The sequence below is a fragment of the Notechis scutatus genome, chromosome 4, assembly GCF_049901735.1.
Source record: "Notechis scutatus isolate UNSWTSFEM ecotype Mainland chromosome 4, rNotScu1.2, whole genome shotgun sequence".
NCBI classification, from domain to species: domain Eukaryota; kingdom Metazoa; phylum Chordata; class Lepidosauria; order Squamata; family Elapidae; genus Notechis; species Notechis scutatus.
In genome coordinates, this window is record NC_142012.1 from 31,504,835 (window position 1) to 31,525,041 (window position 20,207).

The window sequence follows — 20,207 nt, forward strand, 5'->3', positions numbered from 1 at the left end:
TTGTTTAGATGTACAGCTCATGAAATGGAACAAAAATATGATGTCATCGTTCTATTTCATATTATATCAAAATTAACATAAGAACAGTCAGAACCATGATCTTGGATCTACATGAGTAGGACCTACTAATTATTTCTGAAGCACAATAGGAATATTGTTCTTCTTTCTGGTTGCTTCATGTTCTGGGCACATGAGCAATCAAATAAATAAGAAGGACCAGCTATAGCTTATTGATTTCATTCAATTTTGACCAGGTATAGTTTGTTGGAAATATGTTGCAGGACTCATGTCTTGGTCCTTTAATGCTTTCATAAACTGGACAAACTCGAACAAAGAAGTTACTACCCTTTACTGGAGTCCATGTATGTCTGCCTCTATATCAGATTTTCTTTTTCCATACTACAGCTGTCATGCTGAGTGGAAGCACTTTATCCTGAGAGTTTGAAAATCTTAAAGCCATACCAACATAGCAGCTCAAAGTTCATTGCTAAAATACATATAAATGCATTTTTGTTTTCTGAACTCATTCCTGGAGACTAGATCTGCATACCTGCATTAACATATCTTTCACTATTCAATTATGAACAACTGCAAATCAAGGACTTGTTGTATATGAAGATGCTTTATACCAGATCATACAATCAGTCCACCCATCACAGAACTGGCCAATGAGAATTATTTTCTATCAATTGCTATGTCATCCTTTTTCATGTTGAGATTCAGCCTAAGACTTTCTTGCATGCAAGACATATTTATCACTGAGTTACACTTCTCCCCCACATAATTTGTTTCACTATACTCAGTACATGTTCAATAGGTCCAGGACATTATCCAGGAAATAGCTCTCGAAATTATTCCCATAACCCAGCAGTTAAGATTATCTTGCTACAACTGAAGAGGTTAGGACATTGCTTACTTATGCATACATAAAAGATTTGTGATATATAGTTTACAGACTTAGTTCTTAGGCTGGCACAAATTGGACACTGCAACATTTTTGACTGAGTGAGCTGGCCTCTTACTTTGTCAGACAATTTTCTCCAGAGTTTTGTACCAGTCAAGTTTGTTGTTGTTTGTGAGTACTGTATCCAATAACTTATATTATTGATTTTTTCTGCTGGTTTGAAACCCGAGCATCCTTTAGTTTGTGCAGTTTGTTTTGTGGGTTTGATAGAAGGCTGTGAGCCTTGAGAAGCAGTTCTCTACAAAATATATTTTTATTTATGTTAAATCTTACTATAAATCTGCTATCATATATCAGGAGAACTAATCTTCTGAGTTGCAGTGCAATTTCAATTTATTATTCTGGTTGAGTTTACTTTCCAATGACTCTGGAGGTCTGGACAATTTGCCATAAGTGAAACTTGCCTAAACCTCATTTTTTCATTATATGGTTGAAAATATGTGCTTGGATAGAGTATCTTTGCTATAAAAATAATATATATATTTTTAAAAAATACAATCTTGTGTTTTTATTGTCTTAAAACAATAAAGACTTCTTAGGTCTTTCTATTAGCTATTGTTGTTGGAGATCATATCGGTTTAAACATTTTTTGAAACTACAACAAATAAAAGTTATATATCATAATCCCGTGATGGCAAACCTATGGCACGAGTGCCACAGGTGGCACAGAGAGCCATTTGTGCGGGCACGTGAGCCACAGCCAAACTTACTCGCACTGCGCATGTGCATGCCTCCCAGCTGATTTTTGGCCCATTTGAGGCCGTTTTTGCCCTCCCGGAGGCTTGAGGGAATCCTCTACAGCCTTGGGAGGCCAAAAGAACGGGTCTTCCGGAAATACCAGAAGTGCTGGAACAGGCCCGTTTTCAGCCTCCCAAGGCTCCAGAGGCTTCCCTCAAGCTTCCAGGAGGGTAAAAACGGCCTTAAACGGCCTGAAAATCAGCTGGGAGGCATGTGCATGTGCAGTGCAGGTAAGGGGGCGGGGTGTTGCACGCACGTGCGTAGGGGGCATTGCATTATGGGTGCAAAAAGGTTTGTCATTACTGTCATAGTCCTATTATTTAAAAATATTTACTGTGTGTTTTTGTTGTTGTTCGATTGCTCAGCATGAAAAAGTGTGTATATGAATGTGTAAAGCAATATCATTAAGTAACACTACACAAACTCCTCCAATTATTTCACCTCTGTAACATATTTTGATTTTAGTTATATTTATTTATTTAATGTATTAAATGTGTTTTCTTCCTATCTCATTGCAAGGCAACTTTAGGTGGCTTACAATGCTATTTACTTGAATTTTGTTTAGAATGTCAAGGATTTGTTTGTATGTTATTATTAGTTATTGATGCATTTGTTGATTTTAAAAAGCAACAATATTTCAGTGACATTCTTGTATGCTTTTTCTTCTTGTTTCTTCTCCTATTTTAGGCTTGGAAGTTTACAGTTAGTTTCCTATTCTGTCTCTAGGTGTTTGTTACTGATTGTATATTTAGTTCAGTTTCAGTATTCTCTTGTCATTGCTGTTGACTCATCCAGCTGGTCCTGGTAACAATACAATCAACATGTCTTTCTATTTTTATCTAGAACTCTTCCCCCAACTGACTTTCCTGATCTATGAGTCATTCCTTCTGATCTTACATCTCAACTCTTTTTAAAGGATTAGGAAAAAGCGAGAAGAAACCAATCACATATATTACAGAAACTCTTTCTAAGGATAGGATTGTTTAGTACCAGGAATAATTCTACCATGTTGTAGATCTTACATCTGAATAAGTTGTGGTACAAATAACAAGTCCTAAACAGGATTGTACAATTTATGGCACTAGGACAAAATTTGAATTACAGTTTTAAATTCTATCAATAGTTTCTGTCTTTTGCATATTCAAAATTATGATTTGGCCAGATTGTTTTGAAGGGATTCTGTGGAGTCACATCTTTTGGAGCTGAATACACTCCTTTTTTTTTTTTTTTTTTTTTTGCTTTTACCTCTTCCTAAAGCTTGTATTTCAGTTATTATATTCAATCTAATTCTTTCATCCAAATGGAAATGTTGATATTCCCAGAAATTGATTCAATAAAAATATCTCATTTTCAATGGGCCAAAATTTGACTGCTAAATAGGAGGGCTAGAACTTGAAAATAAGTAGTACTTTTCAGGCTTTCAAAGTCCATTTGATTTTTTTGGATGGGCCTATGCTTGCTCTTTGGTAATCCTGTATCAGTCTTAAGGATGAAATCAATTGACCTATGATTTTACTGTCTGAAGTTTTGACAGGGTCTTGACCTGTTTACCTTAATTCATTAGTATTATGATACAAACTGTAACTGGTTTTCTCTTTAATAGAAGTGTTCCAGATTGAGTGCTAGATATGAACTTTGTTAGTATGAAACAAAGATTAAATTGTAGGTATAATTATCTAGCTCTAATATTAAGTGTATGAATAGTTTGTGGCATCTTCACAAAGTAATTTCAGTAATAAATTTTGAATTACATCATGTATTAAAATAAAAAAATAAATAGAAAAACAAGATGATTGTTGCAATTCAGAACGAACAGATTAACTGATGACACTATAAACAAGAACTCTTCTTCCTCCTTGGCTACCTGACCGTCCCTTCTTTTGTTTATTTACAATTAACCAATCAATTAGTTTCACAGAACTAGCTACCAGAAAAGAGGTGCTTCCCTTCTTTCTTGTTCCCTTGTTCTCAGTAGCATTGTTACATAAATATTAAAGAAATAAGTTGCATTTTTATTAGAAAAGGCAGCTGTTTAAAAGCACAAAGGGGGCTAGCTAGATCAATAACCAACAATTGCTGCAGTAGTTTGGTATATATTTCCAATGGAGAAAATTAGGAACAGTTTATAAAAAAAAACACCTCATCTGTTACCAGAAAGAATAAAAACCCCACCCTAGTGGTGTTATGTCTACAATACTTTGAGTTCCAGCCAGCACGGCTAAATTAATGAAGCCTGATGTTAACACAAAGGCTTAGCACAGAGAATAGGTATTAGGATGATATGTCACTGGCAGAGCTGTTATACAAAAGGCCCTTTGATTTCTTATTCTTCTGGTGGTTGTAAGGATTGCTGAAGTATATATAAGAGACTTATGCAAAAAGCATTTCCAGTTTTAATTCCCTTGGATGGGTTGTAGCCTGATGTATCTGGATGGCACTACTGTAAGTGGAAGAAGATTGGCAACTGTATTCAGTAAGCTTACCAGATCTAGATCTAGATCTAGATCTAGATGATGACAGGATGACAGCAAAGATAGTCATCAAGTGCTGCCATCAAGTGATTGTCTGGATTTCTGCTGCTCAATTCTGGTAGTGCTAATCCCATAGCTTTCAACTGAGCTCTTTTCTTTCTGAATAAATTTGTGAAAAAAGCCTCTTTCTGCCACTGAGGCCTTGAAAAGAGGGCTGTGTACACTTAGCCTATCGGTTTCTCTCATCTTTCCTTTCTGACTGCTTCCCTGAAGGAGACTGTCCGTGCTCTTTAAGTGAGGAGGTGGTCTCGAATTTCTTCTAGCTCAGTTCAGAGATTGTTCTCTTGTCCAGGCACAGCCTTCATCAGTTTCCTCTGTCAGTCTAAATATACCAGAGAGCAAACATGTAAATCTTTCAAATAGACAGAGAATCCAGAATCATTCTCTGAGGTTAAAACTACTCTGCTTAAAGTGCCAGGGAGAATTTTTTCCCCCTTGCAGGAGGCCTGCAGAGGAGTGGGGGCGAGAGGGGGAAGAAGAACTCGGTTACGTATTCTTTTTCCAATTTTTGAATGTACTGCATGATTCTAGAAAGAAGTCTTCCAAGAACAAAACAAAAGGTACCTGTCAGTTTACTCTGAACTTCCTGATAAAATTCCAGCAGAGTACTTTTTTTTAATAGATGAAATAAGAACCCTGGCAGACCCTCTTGACTGGTCACATAAATCATTTGTGGTAATTGCTCTGAGAGGAAAAACTGCTTCATAGGCAGAGAAAAATAAAACATCCTTTTCTGACTGTGCACCACTTCAGGTAGCTCAGCTGCAGAAGTCGTTAGCCTCCTTCTACCTGTGAGGAAGAAAGGGAAAGACCAATAAAATACTATAAAACAAAAGCAGCATTGCACCAAGCATAAGCAATATTATTTTATGCTACCGCTGATTTTTTTGACTGATTTGGTTTGAATCGTCATCAAATTGTACTTTCCAAAAAGGAGAAAATGCATGATTTGGGAGGAGCCTGCAGAGAAAAGCTGAGATAGGTGAAAATTTTGGGAAGTTAACTAAAATGGCTACCATTTTATTGCTCAGGTAACACCATCTCTATGTTTGTTTGTATCCCACCTTTATTAGTTTTGCAAATAACTCAAGGTGGTGAACATATCCAACATAGCTTCCTCTTCATATTTTCACTGTAACAATTCTTTGAGGTAGTTTGGGCTGATTGTACCTATTTAGCTCATAGCATTATTCAAAATCTTTCACAATAGATGTGGAATTACTCTTTAAGAGCCAAGCACTTAAGGTTTTTGATGTTTGCTTTGCTATGAGGATCCAGTAAGACTGTTGCATTTAAAAGCCACATGTAGACTTAACCCTCTCACAAAACAGAATGTGGTAATAAAATAACAGTTTTCCAAGCAAGGCATAATTATGCTGCCAGCTACAAGCCACCAAGAGCAAAACCTTTCATTCTTTCCTTCTGCAATGGCCAATGAAGGATTATCTTTGAAATGTCAGCTCATGATATCTTTTCTTAAGACTGTGCAGTGCATTGGATTTCATTCCAAGATGTTTTATGTGACAGCCACAGAGAGCACCCATGCAATCTGAGAAAAAATATGAAGTTGCATACAACTGTTAGGAAAAAATTGTGCTGGATTAAAATTGTAGAAGTTTAGAATGGGATTTCATCTTTTGTTAACTCACAATAAATCAAATACTTTGAATGGCTTATAGAATTATATTATTATTTTTTTCTTTTTATGACCCTGTAGTCTCTTTTATTGGGGTCGAGCCGGGGTGTCTGAATGATGCTGAGCATTTACTAGTCAGATGCCCTTCCTGACGCCTATGTGGAATTTGCAGCAAATACTTTCTCTTTGCTAGAGAAATATATATTGCTGCCTGGGATTGAACTCTCAATCTCCCAAGTGTGATGCAAGCATTTTTGCCTCTAGGCCACCATGCCAGTATTCTAGAATTCTATTCTTGAATACTATAACAATTCTCCAACTATGCCAAATCTTCTGCCAAGTTTGAACAGGCTAAATGAACAAGTCTTGCAGTCTACAAGATTCAAGGCTAGTTAAAAGTTGTCATTTTCATATGGAACAAATGGAGAATAATTGCTTTTTACACCATGACTCAGGGATGTAGTAGAAGAGAACATTATTTTAGGTCCAACTGACTGTCTATAGATTATACCCTTTTTTCAATGTCAATAAAATAATGAATACAACATAGTTATTAAAAATTGAAAGAAGCAAATAGAAAGAAAACTTCAACTGCATTTGGGTTTTCTTCAATCAGTTGGTATTTTCCTAATATATAGACTGAAAATGACATGCATTCAGCAAATCATTACAGTGTCTTTACATCAAGGCAAGAAATGTGGATGAATCCAAATAGTAGCAAATTGGGGGGGCTCACGTGGTAAGACAATGGGCCTGTGCACCACTGAGGTCAGCTCGATTACCGTGAGCGAATAAACTGCATAGGGACAAGGAAGGAGCCTCCCCCGAATGCCTACTGGAATTCAGGCGTCTCGTGGATAAAGATAATAAAGATTTTTTTCCCCGCCTGGGGGAAAAAAATCCTTTCACAGAGGCAGCCACCATCTTGGTGGTCCTTGGCTAACATATTCCATATGCTAAATAAATAAATAAGTAAATAATTTTTTTTAAAAGCAAATACAAAAACTATAGCAGGCTTAATTTGTTGAATGTGCCTGGGATGATGTTTGATTCAATTCTGATTGAAAGAGTACAAGACATGACAATGATTAACACTTGAGAACACTTGTATGGTTTTATGCCAGGCAGATGGTGTCCAGTCTGAATTCTTGTTCTTCAGCAGATTTGAAGGAATAACATAAAGTAAATGTATTATACATTTGTTGATTGATAGTGAGTATACAATACAGTAAATGAATTTGAATTGTGCAGCTTTTTAGTTTAATATCAAGAATGAAATAAGGCTAGAATATGTGATGTAATCTTGGTTGTTTAAGTGTCTTTATTGATAAATTGAAAAGAATCCTTTATAGAGCTATGCTTCGGGATATGAACCACAAATTGAAGTAGTTGGGTCTTGACCATGCCATATTGCTAGTTGTGAACCTAAACAATTTTCAATAAATTTAAACACATTGTAGAATGCATTGATCCAGTATAGATCTGAAAATCAATGTATCAAAGAGTAACAGTAACTGTGTTAGACATTGAAAATAAAACTGGAACAATTACAGGTTACACTGTAGATAATGGTGCAGAACTAGAGCCAAATACTGTAGATACATGTATATTGATAGAATGTTCATCAAGGATGGAACATGGATGGAGAAATTTTAAGATGTAAATGCTGGTAGAAAGGTAAATGATAGGATGTGGTCTGCAGCAAGAAATTAATATTTGCCCAGCCAAATATTATATACTGGCTGTATATAAGAAGTCTGTGTGGTAAAACAAGGATAAATATGATCATAAATGAGTGAGTTATTAATTAATGTAGATGGGATACGGGCATTTGTGAACAGTAGGAAATAAGTAGATGAGATGTTTTGGTCATATAGAAAAAATGAATGAAGATCAAATAATAAAACAAGTGCAGAAAAGAAAGATAAATTGGTTGGAAAAGAAAGACAGAATGATTAAATACATTTCATAAGTTCCTTGAAAAAAGAAGACATGAAATGTAAAGAACAAAAAGGAATCAATATAGGAATCAAAGAATGGTGCAGTTAAAAGAAGGGTGGTTTGTAGTGAAAAAATGTATGCAGTTGGCATAAAATACTTTTAGCTTTCCTTTTCTTTTTTTAATCTCACCTGCTTTTTTCTTCTATGCATAGTGTTGTTTATAATGGAAAATAATTGCATAGTGGCTATGTGTAAGAAGACAGACAGACAGATAGACAGATAGAGTCATAATACTTTTTCAGAGCATACACAGTCCTAAACAGTATTGTATGAACCCCGAAGGTTGTTTTATGAGTTTTCCTAAATAAAGCAAACAAAAGATGCAACAAAATAAAAAAAAAATATTATAAGTATTAGATAATTCTGGAAGGAAGGATCTTTAATGGTTGTCTCGTTTCAACAGTGTTTATTTCCACAGTGTTTCATGTTAGACACTTATTTCTAGAGGGCAAAAAGCTGAACATACTGTAGTCCACTATCATGGTACATTTATTCCAATATCATGATTGACTAAAATATTGTCCTAAGTGGTAACATTTGCAGATGTGAGCAAATAGTACTCAGATAAATTTATATTAATTCTAATAAAACAGATAAATGTTAAGAAACAGAAACGTCTTGTTTTGATACAATTTAGGGAGAAATGCTTGATCAATTTGTAGCAGCAGCACGATCATTCTTAGGGACTTCTTTGGAAACCTATAATAGCATTAATTCTACTTTTGAGCCTAGTGTAACCCTAACCTAATTTAAATCTCATTTACCCTTTACTTAGCTGTAAGCAGTTGCGATGTCCTTTGTAATGCTTCTGGTATTGACAGATATGTAAGTTGCTAATTGACACTTGGAGACTACATTTGATTGAATCAGACAGAAATCTACAGATTTATTTGAAGAACATCTTCTCACTTAAAGCCATTATTTCTTCCTTGCTGAAAAGGTGGATGTAATTTATATATTTATAAAAGCTGTAGTGGTGTAAGTATAGCAATTAATAATTCATTTTCTGGTTCGGTGTTTAAAATTCTCTTGATGAAAATAATAAAGCTCATAAATGTTACAAGCAAGATTTGGCCCATTTCTGTAAACAGGTATCTTAAATCTGAGAATATTTAGTCAATTACAAGCAGCATAGAAGTTTCCTAATTTTGTGTGTGTGGGTCACTTAGTGTCTTATAATTCCATTTAGCATTTAACTTGCCCTTGTTCCCCAAACTTCTTCTATCTCACAGTGTCTTCTTCCTTTTCTGCTACATCTGTTACAGAATGAAAAATATAAGCAATATACAGTATGTGTAGTGAGTTATGAAAATAACTTTGATTGAGATATGCAGAAGTTGATCGCAGGCTGAAGCATTTTTTAAAGTCCAGAATGGCCAAAAAACATTCAACAATGGTTCACTAAGATGCCTGCCTAATTCACCAAAGGTGCAATCAAACTTGCAAGATTCTGTTATTATAACCAATCTTAATAAAAGTAATTTTAGCCTTCCTGTGGAGTTAATTTCCTGGTCTATCTAGAGCAGAGCTGTCAAACTCACGGCCAGCAGGCCGGATGTGTCACGCGCTGCCCACTCCCATCCTGTTTAGTGAAGGGAGGGAGTCCCAATACATCATGTGATGACGTCGTGATAATGTGAGTTTGACACCCCTGATCAAGAATAAGGATAGATAAGATACTTTGAAGATCAGATCCCATCAGCCGTAATGAACTGTAATTAGATATTATGGGAGTTATTGTTCATAGTATTTGGAAGGCACTGCTTCTCTCTGAGATGTCAGATTTGATCCTTTTATTGTCTATTTCCAAAATAAAACAATACAAGAGGAATGCCATCTCCCCCAAATTTAAATTTGTTGTAAGCTACACAGAACTGTTTTGAATCAGCAATCATATAAACAGAATGAATCAATGAATTTTCTTCTTCTCGAGGTTGGGTATGATGGTTCATAAATTAGTATGGGGCATAAATTATTATGATTATATTAAAGGTGGTGTTCCCTATGATTAAGCAAAGGTGACACAGAAAATATAGTCCAGTTTGTGTGTTGAGGAAGGCATATTGCATCGCTTCTATCCACAAAGGGCAGATTTCACATTATTATACCTGAATTGTACTTGATAGGTGGGGGAAATAGATTGTTGAATCCCACAATATGTTCATTCCATTCAATCTTATAAATTACTGCAGAGGTAATGACATCATCAGTCAGGCAGTGAGATTGTTTGACTGACTAACTGACATTACTTTTACTAATAGAATGGCTGGACTTTATTGTGTCGTTGTTGTTTAACAGGTTGCAAACATTCTATATGTTTATCTCAAGAAGAAAATTATTAAGACCCCAAATATCCTGCTATGTATCTTTCCATGAGATTGTAAGCAAGAAAAGGAAGTAGGAGGAAAATAAATGAAACTCTCCAAGATAATTTGGTCTGGTATCTATCGAAGATGGTTATGATTCAATCAATTATTTCTTAACTCAATGGAATACCCAGAATGACCTTGTCAGGGCAATTTGTGGGGGAACTCTTCAAAACTATTATTTTGCTGCATTTAACCTGAACATTCAGTACTAAATATTGCCATTTTTGCTGATTTCTGTATATCTGATAACCTACAGAAATTTAGCAAAGTTAAATACTTGATTGAAGATGGAAGTTACTTTCATTGGGTTTTCGTTTATGTTGAGGAAGAATATTAGCCTGAAAATATGTTGCTATGTAATGCAAACTTACAAGTCAAAGTAGTTGAAAATTTTGAAGCCGAACAAAGCTGAATACCATACATATAAATACCCGCAAAAACTTAAGAATATATATATATATGAATTAGTTTTAAGAACCTTTCATTGATCTTTCTTATGTTCCATAATTTTAATTTAATATATGAATGGCTTTGTCAGAATTTGAAGGTAACCTTTCAAGCTTATTGAAAAGTACTTCAAGAAAATTCACTTGTCAGCAAATGATCTGTTCTGGAACAGAGATCTGATGCTTAGTAAAGTGGGGAAGGAGGATTCCAGTTGAGAAATAGAAGGCTTGCGATTTGGTCAATTTTTTATGTAGGGAGAGAAATGTATAAAGAAGAAACATGATGCAGCTGATAAAGATCAGGGAATGGATCAGGATAGGTCAGAAGATAGAATGAAAACAGAATGGCCACTCACTGCTTTTCCAATCCCAATGATAAGCATTTGAATGTTGCAACGTACACTATAAATAGACATTAATAACAACTGATGTCCAAAGCAGATGGTAGAGCTTCATGCCCTGCTACCCTAAATAATCAGCTCCCACTATTGCGCTTGTAGTACCAGCTATAGTAATGAGCAAGGGGAGAAAGGGTCAAAATTAATGCTAGATAATAAATGGAGGGGGAAAACACACTGGATTTTTTAAAAAAATCTATATGGATTAATTTTAATCATAATCTCAATCATAAATCTCAGTTCAGTTCAGATGATAAAATTATTGGTGGTTGCTTGCTACTAATTAATGCCGTTAAAGCAGAGGTGGTATTCAGCAAGTTCTGACTGGTTCTGAGTAGTTCAGAGAACTGGCAAATGCCGCCTCTGATTGGAGATTTTACAGTATCCTTCCCCTGCCATGCCCACTAAGCCACGCCCACAGAACCAGTAGTAAAAAAATAATAATCCCACCCCTGCGTTAAAGGAACCAATATTCCAATTCACTTTGAATCTAACTCTTAAAATAATATATCATATGTTCTTTCAAGGGAAAGGAGCCCATTGCAAAAGCAGACATGTAATTAAAACAGCTTATATCTGCCTTTGTAAATAAATGCTGACAATTTGTATTTGGCTGCTGAACTTTGACTTGACAGCACTGTAGAATTTGCCATCTGACAATCACATTTATTTAAAGACCTTAGAACATTATAACCAGTGATTTAGAATAAGGACAAACATGTCTAATGAAATGAGTGGTCCTTTCATTTCATAATGTCCAGGGCAGAGATGGCTTTGTAAATAACACATTCATTTGTATCTTTTTGAAAAAAAATGACCATCAAATGTTCAACTGTTTCAGAGTATTAGTCAAACTTAACTTGCCTATTTAAGAGGATGAGGGTGATAGATTCTTTTTATCCAAGATTTAAAGTTCCTAGAATTAAGCATTATTATTATTATTATTATTATTATTATTATTATTATTATTATTATTATTATTATTATTATCATCATCATCATTATCATTATCATTATCATCATTATTATTATAGGAAAAGTTAAACTAAATTATAGATCATGGATGGAGGCATATTACAAAAAATACCTGCTATTTGTAATATAGATCTTGTGAATCAGAAGCATTGTCAGGCAAAACAAGCAAATTCCAAGTCCTGGAACAATGGCACCAGGAAGCTTTGTAGTATCAAAATGCATATAACTATATCTTGGGGGTGTGGGTGTGGGTGTGCATAGCCACCGTGTTTTTGATCAGGACTGTGATATGTTTGTATATGAGAAAATGCTTCTTTTGTAAATTTCTACTGGGTTTTCCAAATCATGTATAGACTCTGTGTTCAGTACTAGAAACTTAATCTCTTTTGAAAAGATCAGGCTAAGTGATGAGCGATTGGAAATAACCATGTCCTATATTACAAGGAAACACTATTCAAAGATCTAGTTTTCTAGAATTTGTCTCTGTCAGCTGCAAATTTCATTGTCTATATATAGTATGAGAAGTATAAAACACAGTGACAATGTTATGTATTGAATAATGTTCCACTGAAGAAAAATGGTGTTAGTCCTTTTCTGTTCCTAGATAAAAACAGTTAAAAAATTTATATTATTCAGTGGCAAGCTTTTTAAGTAAAGTTAAGTAGCACAAGCAAAAAGTTGGATACCTGAACCAGAACAGTAGCTTTACATTGTATCTATGTGGCATGCATTTTGGAGACTGTGGTTTGGTTGTCAGAAACTGTGAATCAGGTCATAACTTTGCAAATTGAATTATAAAGCACTAAATACAATTAGTTCCATATGAGACACTGAGTTTACTGAGCAGATGTGAGGAACTGGAACAAAACAAGGTATTCCTAACATGCAGACTTCACCAATTTAGTCAAATTATTGTTGCAGCATGTTCTATACTTTCTAAGTATTTGAGTATTCAATTATGCAGCCCAGACTTTCTTAAAACAGTTACAAAAGAAATCTTGAATGCTATTTCAAAGGACAGGATTTTCAGTGATTAATAGATGGAGCACTGCATCAAATAACAACAATAACAACAATAATAACAGTAATAATAAGTCAACATCAGAAGAGGAATCTTTTCAACATCACATTAATTCCACTGACAATAATCCTACGAAACACAAAACTGGATACCAAATCTCAAGCCAGCATGGCAAGATAAGCCATCTACTGTACATGGATAATTTTAAAATGTATGCAAAAAGCCCCACTGAACTTGAATCAATACGCAACACAGTTCAATTGTTCAGCAGCGACCTCAGAATGAACTTCGGACTTGAAAAATGTGCAATGAAGAAAAGTGGAAAATGCAACAAAGAAAAATGGAAAAAAAATAGAAGGCATAGAACTGGGAAACAGAAGTATCATGAAAGCATTAGCAAAGGATGAAGGTTACAAATACCTAGGCATATTGGAAGCAGACAACATCTTGAATGGAAAAGTCAAAGAGTCAACATAAAAGGAATACATCAGGAGGGTTCGCAAAATATTAAAATCAAAACTGAATGCTGGAAGCATAATTAAAGCCATTAATATACATGGGCACTTCCAGTGATACACTACCCAGCTGGAATAATTAGTTTACTTTACTTTATTGTCATTGCACCTTGTACAACGAAATCAAACACCATCTTCAGTGCAAATCATGACCATGAAAGTAAACATAAACATACATCCTCTACACTCCACACATTGAACCGAAAACCCACAACACCGCACTATACAGTAGAATTCAAAAGAGCTACTGCCCTGGGATAGAAGCTGTTTTTCAGCCTATTTGTGCTTGTTTTTAATATTCTGTACTATCTGCCAGATGGTAATCGTTCAAAAAAAGGGTGCCCAGGATGAGATGGATCTTTGATAATATTTTGAACTTTCTTAAGGCAGCGGAAGCTATAAAGCTCTTCCAAAAGAGGAGAGAGGGCAACCAATAACCTTCTGGGCAATGATGTTAACCCTCTGGAGTGCTTTCCTATCTGCCACTGTACAATTGGCAAACCATACCGAGGTGCAATAAGTTAAGATGCTCTCTATGGTGCAGCAGTGGAAGGTCACCAGCAGTTTTTCATTCAGTTATTTTCTGAGAAGTCTAAGGTAGTATAATCTCTGCTGGGCCCTTTTGACCAGTGCTGTAATGTGAGCACCCCAAGTGAGGTCGTCTTTTATGGTAACACCCAGAAACTTTTGAATAAGAAAGTCCAAGGTCCAGAAGTTTAGACACTAGTCTATGTGGAAGAATTGTGTTAAATGCAGAACTAAAATCTACAAAAAGCATCCTCACATAGCCCCCCGCTGTTCTAGATGAGTCAAAGGGGATTCTAGATAATCAAGTGGATTGTGGCTGAACTGGAAAACTTGAACCAGAAAACACATAAACTATTGAATATGTCCCATGCTTTACACCCACGAAGTGACATAGACCAGGGGTCCCCAACCGCCGGTCCGTGGACCGGTACCGGTCCACGGAACAAGTCTTACCGGGCCGCTGGTTGCTGGGCACCGCCATCTTTTTTTGGTAAAGTGCTTCCGGTGAGCTTTTCCGGTAGAAAGCTCACCGGAAGCACTTTTCATCAAAAGATCATCGTGAGCTTTCCGGTAGAAAGCCATTTCTACCGAAAAGCTCACGGAGCGCCGCCATCTTTCGTCAAAAGATGGCGGCGCCCAGTTGATGCCGGTACCGGGCCGCGGCGCCCAGCTGATGCCGGTACCGGGCCGCGGCGTCAAAAAGGTTGGGGATCACTGACATAGACAGGTTGTACCTGCCAAGAAGAATAGGGAGCAGAAGGCTGTTGCAAATCCATCAAACTAAAAGAAGAAAAACGAAATTTGAATGACTATGTGAAACAAAGTACAAGAAAAACTGCTGCAGGCTGTAAAAACAGAAACCATTATAAAAACAACAGAAACAATGGCAGAATATAAGGAAAAACAACTAGATGACAGATTAAATAGATGGAAAACCAAAGCTTTGCATGGACAGCACTTTAAAAACTTTGAAGGAAAATGCAATAACAACTTGACATGGGCATGGCTTAAGATGGGAACCATCAAGAAAGAAACGGAAGGTTTAATACTTGCTGCTTGCTGCTCAACAACAAGTACTACAAACTAATGCCATGAAAACGAAGATACAAAAATCCACTGACAATCCAAACTGCCAATTTTGTAATGACAAAGTTGAAACTGTTTCACATTTGATATGTGAGTGCAGCAAAATCACACAAACTGATTACAAAGCTAGATATGACCAAGTTGCTAAATTAATCCACTGGCCATTAAGTAAAAAATACGACTTACCTGTATCCGAAAAGTCATCCCATCTTTATTCTAAAACCAATGTCCAGGTGGACAAGAATAAATTCATTGAGAAAATTCCTATTGTTTGTACTATTAAGCTATATCTTTTCATTAACAAGTGATAAAAGTGAATGTGTAATTAAGAAGAAAATTACCCTTCTATTTTTTCCTCTACATATTACCAATGTGGCCTTCAAATAGTTTAGAAGGAAATGCTGTCCAAAATTTTAAGAAAGAATTTTATTGCAGTCACATTAGAAATCTGCAGCAGTATTCAGAGTTCATAATCATTTTGAAAACACATCTGTATTTGAATGTTGGCAATGGTGGGCCATGCTCCTTCAAACTTATAACAGTGAATGAACCTCATTATCCATCAGAATGCCATATATAGCAAGAAGAACCTAGTTATGTATCTCTTCGGTGAGTAAAACTCAAATTACACCTGATAAAAAGATTGTCAGAGTGTCAGAGCACAAACATACACAGCAGTCAACTCCCACCAGCCATACCAAATTCTCAGATTTTTTATGCATGATTGAGAAAAGTAAACAAAAGACACCCCATGAAAAAAAAGGCAAATTGGTCATTAGAAAGCAAAACCATATATTTCCCAGTTTGCTAACAAAACTGCTATTTTCAATTACAGTGGGTTTTTTCTTGCTAACAAACAGGTTCAATTGAATTCGGAGAACTTTGTCTATTTTTCTCTGTTTCATGGTTTATTTTAATTTGAAAGAAATACAGCTTTGTCAGCTTCCAAAATAATCAGACACAAAACTATTTAAAATGAAAAAGAATGCATATTTGTCATTGCGTACTGATGCAATATGTATTTTACAGGACTTCTACATACATTGCCTAATTTGCTACAACATAGAGAAAAACCATGTGGGATTAAACTGAAAGCGTCTTGAATCTACGTTCTCACAGTAGCAAGCAGATGCCTTGGGGAAGTCTTAAGCAGAACACTGCTACCGTGTTTCCCTGAAAATAAGACTCAGCCAGAAAATAAACTCTAGCATGATTTTTCAGGATGTTTGTAATATAAATCCTACCCCCAAAATAAATCCCAGTTAAGATAATCAGCCAGACAGATGCATTTAGCAATAGCACTTAGACTTATATATCTCTTTATAGTGCTTTACAGCCCTCTCTAAGCTGTTCACAGTCAGCATATTGCCCCCAACAATCTGGGTCCTCATTTTACCCACCTCAGAAGGGATGGAAGGCTGAGGTACCGTTTTACAGAAAATAAGATCTAACCAGAAAATAAGCCCTAATCCGTCTTTTGGAGCAAAATTAATATAAGACCGGTCTTATTTTCGGGGAAACACAGTAATACCAAGTATTTTAAGGCATAGAGCTTCTGGTACTGGAGGTAATATATAGTTGTCATTACTTGTAACCATTACCACCAAGGCCTCAATTATTGTATTTAGTCCCTTTTGACATCATTGATGTAGTAGATTGCCTTCAACTTACCCATGATAGCAAATTCATTAGTTCATATGAGCATCAGTTGTAAATATGACCTAAACAAGTTAGAAATTACTATATTTTGTTCTTCATTTTGTTGTTGCTGCTGTGGCTATTCCTTCCTTTCATTTGTTTTCTGCTGCATTCTTCTGATATTCCCAGTGCCAAAAAAAGAGGAAAGATAAGAATGTAAGGTTCAATTTTAAACATGCATTCCATCTATTTCAGTGTTCATGCATTTCATTAATTCAGCAACGGAAAAATTGAACTGCATTTCTGCAGACAGAATTGTATTTTAGGTTTCAGGTTCAGCCAGAAAATTCTCACAAGACTTATATTGCTGGTAACTGAACATCCTGTATCTTTTTGAAAAGAGAATGAATTTTTGAATTTTATTTTATTAGGAAACAAAACAAAAAATAAATATCCCTAAGTAGATCTGTTGCCCCTTCATGAACCACAAAATTAAGGATATTCTGTTAGGCCATCTATACAAATTCTCTGCTCCATGCAGCAATCCAAATTCAAGTCCCCACAATAAGTGGCTATTTATTAGTGAAGTTATCCATCAGCTAAGAGGAGCTCATCACCCCTCTGAGTAATTGATTTTCATCTTAAAATTGTTCTTTTTCTTAAGAGGATTTTCATTTCTTTTTGTTGCAATCTGCCTTTTTGTAAGTTAAATCTATTACTTTATACCCTCCACTCAGGAACAATAAAGATTGCTCTGTAACTCCTCCTGTCCGACATCCTTTCAAGAATTTAAGGAGTGTTACTATATCGCCCTCAATTTTCTCAAGGCTAAACATTCTTTACTCTTTCTTGATATGACTTTCCAGTCCGCTGATTATCTTCATTGCTGTTTTCTCAAACTGCTCAAGTTTTAATGAGTCCTTGCTGGGGCTGTTCCTTGTGGCTATTTTAACATGCATTTCTCCTTTCCTTCACTAGATAGAAAAGTATGTTGGCATAATTTGCACTGCCCTCAGGCTGAGCTCTAATCTGCATCACTGATAAAGCTTGTAATGGGTGCCATCCTTAAAATTTTTAGATGAAACAATTTAAAACATTGGTGGATTCCTATTTTTTCCCTTCCAGGAAGCATCACCTGCAGACAGGAAAAGTAATCTCTGACCTTAACATATGGTGGAGTGGACTCAGACACCTCTGAGCATATATCTGACAGATAGGCTTATATTTCAAGTTGCACAAGTAACAAATCACTAACACAAAAGTTATTCATGGCAGTTATCTTCCACTTAGGCTATTTCTGATTTTAGATCTAGGGATCTTCTGAAAGACTACTAGATTTGATTGTTTAAGTCTAGAACTAGTAATTTTTTGAAGGAGCACTAACTACCCAAATGTCAATCACAGACACAACCAAAGCATGAAAGGATCCTTATGAAGTCTTCTCTCCCAATTCATCTTCCACTTGTATGAGATTGGTGTAAAATTGAGGAGTTTCATGGATCAGAATCCATTGAAGTGCATTGTGATCCACAGAAGCTTATATACGTTTTACATGCCCCAAAATGCCATAACCAGAGATCATCTTATCCAGAATGCAGCTCCGTCCTGTGCAATTATACAGATGCTGCCTTTTGAGGCAAAAGGGGCAGAAAACAAGGATTTCTCCCATTTTATGGAACACCCTGTTCCAGATCCTGAATTTGGATGCTCGTTTTAATTTTTTTCACATCAATATTTACCATACATTACCCAAAAATGCCATCTGTGTTTACTCCCTTTAAGTCAGGGGTGTCAAACTGGTGGGCCGGATGTGTCATACGCGGGCCTTGCCCATCTCAGCTCCACGAAGGGGGGAAAATTGCGATACGTCACGTGAAGGCAACGTGATGATGCGAATTTGACACCAGTGCTTTAAGTCAGTGGAACTTAATTATACACATGTCTCCATTTAAGTCATATTAAAGTAATTTAAGATGTCTTTTAATTACATCATTTAATTTGTCTTATTAAAACCAGTGTACGTGGGATTGAACTGTTTGTGCTTGCATTCTCTTTTTTGATCTCTCTCTTCTTTTCCTTTTGTATTTTTTTTTAAATTAAATAGCTACCAAACCTCAGGCAAAACAACCACAGTAATAGTACTTAGATGGCAAAAGGAGAACATGGATAGAGACTTTGAAAACCACATTCTGCAGCCAGAAATACATTATCATTTGTATATACATTTTACTTTAGCTTATTGAGAAAGACTGAAATACATTTGACATATTGCGGTGCTCCATAAAATTCATTATTGATGGCATTTATTATTAATAAATAAATGCTATCAATAATCAATTTTATGTAATATATCTAATGTTATTGTATATTTTTGTTCATAAAGTTGGGAGAGGTTTTTTTGGTTATTGACATCTCCATTGTTTCTCTCATGTTATAGGAACTACTTCACATATTTCTCACCGCAACACCCTCAATCAGCTGCTAGAGTTGATACTGCCTTCTTGTTGATACATGATACATATTTCCTGTTCGCACATGTTACAGACTTGATATAAATGTTTTACATCTATCGGTCAGTTGTAAAATAGACCTTACTAGGATTTAGACATAAATTTAGATTCTGAGGCAGAGAATTAAAAAAACAAAAAAATATATGAAAATGTGACTTTTCTTTTTCAGAATAGCAAGCCAGATTAAGTTTCAGCTTCATTGTGTTAGCAGTACAGCATAACTCCACTTGTAACAGTAAAACACAATATTACTTGTCATAACAACAGACAGTTGTGTGGGATAAACCAGTGTCAGTGTGCTACATGGCTTTGGGACTGAATGAATACAGAGCTTTTTATATATAGTAAGAAATTCCTCATCCTTTGTTGATCAAAATATTTTTAGCCTTGATAGTATAGTACTTCCATTCTTTCAAGAACAGGAAATGGAGTTCCAAGCACACTTGAACAGGAGGAAAACTTGAAACAAAACAAGTTCATACTTTCCTTCTCTGAGCAGCTGCAGCTGCTGATGGAAGAAATGAGAAAGGAATGAGTGAAAGATTGGCTTGGCCTGCTCACAGCAGAGTTTTCTCTCAGAAAAAGCATTTTCTGTTTCCTCCCTTATAAGTAGAGACCATTCAATACTTCCACATTCTGCATAGCAATGAGCTCAAGTATTTTCCTTTTGCTTGCCAGTTAAGTCAGTTTTTGATTCACAAAATGATTGGAACCCATTGCATCCTCAAAAAGTCTTTGAAGAGCAGGAATATCAAGACTGTAACAATCTTCTATTATTTTGTGTAATAGAGGGTACTGAAGAAAACTCCAGCTTGCCAGAATTATGGGAAGAAGCAACTTTCCCATATTAA

The 20,207-nt window shown here is 35.7% G+C and overlaps 1 protein-coding gene and 1 long non-coding RNA gene across 5 annotated transcripts in view; one reads left to right on the forward strand and one right to left on the reverse strand.

Annotated features, from left to right (window-relative positions):
* Positions 1–20,207, forward strand: part of MAML3 (mastermind like transcriptional coactivator 3) — a 308,222-nt gene that overhangs the window by 246,860 nt on the left and 41,155 nt on the right. The gene's annotated exons all lie outside the window — the stretch shown is intronic.
* The window catches only part of LOC148130690 (uncharacterized), a 123,497-nt gene that overhangs the window by 31,908 nt on the left and 71,382 nt on the right, over positions 1–20,207 (reverse strand). For 2 of the 4 annotated variants that reach the window (XR_015749222.1, XR_015749221.1), the window contains exon 3: positions 4,798–5,018. This is a non-coding gene — a long non-coding RNA (uncharacterized LOC148130690). Of the gene's footprint in view, positions 1–4,735; positions 5,019–20,207 lie in introns of those variants that run through there. The other 2 variants (XR_015749220.1, XR_015749223.1) reach the window with 1 other exon arrangement.